Below are 3443 nucleotides of genomic sequence, written 5' to 3' on the forward strand. Positions count from 1 at the left end.
CCAGTGGAGATACCTAAAAAGAGACATTAGTTCCTCCAGTAGTATGGGCCCCCAACCCCTGCTTTGGTCCCTGCTTGGGACAGTTGCCCTCCATGATAGGAGCCAGGGCTGCCCACTGCCCAGAGTCATAGATGGCCCCTCCCCTCTGCTGACGCATAACAATAATAATAACTGCCCCTGTGTTGAAGCAGCTGCTATGCGCAGGCCTTTGACAGGTGGCTCGCGGGCATCATCTCATGACATCCCCCAGGTCATGTAGGCTTTCATGCTATATCTTCTTTGATTAATGCTCTGAGCCTTGCCACTGTAAATAACGTCCAGCAATATGATGCCCCTACCCTCATTGCGAAGGACACTACAAAGAAACATTATCCAAAGTTGGGAATAAGCCTAAAGAACACTGCAGGATCAGAGCCAGACTGCAATACTGTCTAAAGTGCTTACTTATCAAGCTCACTGGATGCTTTAGGGGAAGGTGACTTTGATTTACTCTTTGTATTTATTAGGGTGCCAGCTCTGTGAAGTCAGATGTTAATGTTTTAAAGATGGGTAATTGCCCCAGCAATTCTTCTAATGGGTCTACATCCAAACGGATGGAAAGCTGGGTCATGGAGAGATAACTGTGTAACCATCACTTACAACCGCCGAAAGGTGGAAGCAACCCAAAAGCCCACCAATGGATAAATGCATAAATGTGGATACAAATGCACAATGGAATCATATCTTAAAAGGGAATGAAATTCTGAAACATGCAGGATGAACTTTGAGGAAATGATGCTACATGAAATAAGCCAGGCACAAGAACACAAAAGCTGTTTGCGTCCACTCTACTTGGTATCTAGAGTAGCCAAATATATGGAAACAGAAAGTAGAATGGGGTCTCCCTGATAACCGGGGTGCTAAGTCTCAGCACTGTCACTACCTCAGCCTGTGTTGATCCTGGCCAGGGAGGTGACACACATAATGCAGCAGAATTCTCCTGTCTCCCCCATGGCTCCCCTTAGCAGTGTATTTCAGTAGATCTGCCTTTTCTGCTCCCCACTAGTCTCTGGTGAATCTTCTCACCTCCTGCACCTCTGGACTACACCCCAGCTCTTGTATATATTAATAAATAAAATAATCTTTGAGAAAATAAGAGAGCAGCTTAAAAATAAAAAGAACATGCTTTCTCTTTATGCGGCAGGTGGCAGAACCAATGTAAAACATGCAGATTTGGGGTGCACGCTAACAGAGAAAGTTCCTAAGGCCACAAATGGCTTTCCATCCTATTCCAGATGTTGTCCACAGTGTCCAATGGTCAGAATCAAAGGCTGCTCGTGAAGGATGATGGTCTCCCTCTGGTGAGAGCCTGGAGCTGATGGCACACCAATGAGCATTGGACCCAGACTCAAGTCACTGAGGCAGCTGGAGGGGATCACAAGCGGCACTGCTGTTGCAGTGATCAGAACGCCAAGTCTGGCCACATCAGAGGTGACAGCAACCGGAGGCAGTTCTAGAGGTGGTGTGAGCATAGGCCAGTCATGCTGGTTGGCAGGTGGTGCAAAGATCAGGTAGCGGTAGACAACTCTTAGAAGTAATGGACACAGGCCAGTGGCAGCAGTCAGGAGGTGGTGCTGGTTGTGTGGAGCCAGGAGCAGCAATTGATCCTAAGCAATGAGTGAGAGATCGGAAGCCAAGCGTTTCCCAGGTGAGAGTGTCTGAATCCATCTGCTCCCTGGCCTTTTATTGTTTTCAGGGTCCCTCCGCTCCTCCCCTTGCCCCCTCCAGAGGCACTGGTACAAGTTGAAACCTGATTGGATGTTTTCAAAACTGGCCCAGGTTTCAAAACACAAACTCACAAGCTCTACCGCCAGTTGAAACCCAGCTACAACAGGGTCAATGTCTTCGCAGCACTGCTGAGACAAGGAGCCACCAAGCTCACTTTACATTTGGATTCTATCACTAGAGATTGATTTTACCATTTCTTGAACTTTATGTAAATGGAATAATTTTTGCAAATTACATTTTGAAGAGATGTTGCCAGAAATGCCGGGTCCTGCTGCCTGTCACTACCAAAAAGCTAATGCAGAGACAGAAATTGAATCTCCAAGTGTTTTTACTTAGGTAGAGGCCAGTGATCTGAGAATGGTGGATGGATCACCATTGATCTGAGAGAACAGTGGGCATAGCACCCTGAAAAAAAAAACATTCTGTCATGTCATCTTGAGCTGGCCTTTTAATAACGAATTACATAAAGACAGTTATAAACAAACAACCTGGCACAGTCTGATGTTTCTGGTATTCCTCACATTTAGCCCCCCAAAACTTGGTATCAGCCTCGGGGTTAACTTGATCCTGGTACTGATGGCGTCAGTGTCCATCATGCCATTGGGCATCATCAGGGCAGGAATCTCAACTAGACCAAGAGTTTTAGTTTAAAGAAAACAGATCATTAATCATACAGTGTGTACTGCAGCCTCTTCTAGGTGTGTATGAGCAGTCTTCTATACTCCAATATGGCGCCCTTCCCTTTCCCCCCACCCCCTATAAGCTATATGTAAGAAACCAAATAAATTTCTGTATAATAAATGGAAATAAGCTTGAAAAACACAAAGCTTGTCACAGTCGTGGATCAGTGAAGAGTCCCTACAAGAACCAAGTACACAGCATTTCTACCTGGAGTAGAAAGAGATGTTCTGTACCTTGGAGGGGGGCGTATACAAAGTGGGAGGAGGTGCAGGTGAGGAAGTGCCAGCAGGGGCAGAGTCCGGTTGTAAGAGAAGGAACAGAGCTCTCGGGGTAAGAGCAATGCCGTTGAACTCAAATTTGGACTTCTAACTTCATTTCATTACACTGAAACTCGCTTGCTCTCTAAAATCTCCCCAGTCCCAGTTAGACCATTATGAATAAGTCGACATTACATTTCAGTGTCTTCCCCTCACTAGACCACAACGCTTTCAAAGTAAGAACTTTGTAAGTAAACCCTGGCCACGGAGTCTGTATTGACAAAGATTGGGTGAACTGACGAACAAGTAGGGGAACGAATGTGCGAACGCAGGCATTCGCTGGAGGAAACGATTGCACTCGGAGGTACAGTCTGGCCCAGAAGCCCTAGAACCTGGACGGTGTTGCGGTCCACGCCAAACGTCTAGGAGACGCTCTAGAAAAGCATCGCCTTCTTTGCCTGGGCGTCGCTCTAGCCAGCAGGACGCCGCTCTATGGCAGCGGGGGAGGGCGGGGCCCAGGGCGTCAGGGGCCTTTTTGTCCGGACGCCGCGGGAGCGCGCACAGCGCGTGCGCACGCGACGGCGGTTGGCTGCGCGGACTGTGTGAAGTGAGGCGAGGTGAGGCGACTCCGGACCCACGGACCGACAGACCGAGCGGCCCCTACGGCCGTCGGCGGCCAGGCGGCCCGAGATGTTGTCTGGGAAGAAGGCCGCGGCGGCCGCGGCGGCCGCGGCGGCG

The sequence above is a fragment of the Condylura cristata genome, unplaced genomic scaffold (genome assembly GCF_000260355.1).
Source record: "Condylura cristata isolate star-nosed mole 26May11 unplaced genomic scaffold, ConCri1.0 scaffold00008, whole genome shotgun sequence".
Classification (NCBI taxonomy): domain Eukaryota; kingdom Metazoa; phylum Chordata; class Mammalia; order Eulipotyphla; family Talpidae; genus Condylura; species Condylura cristata.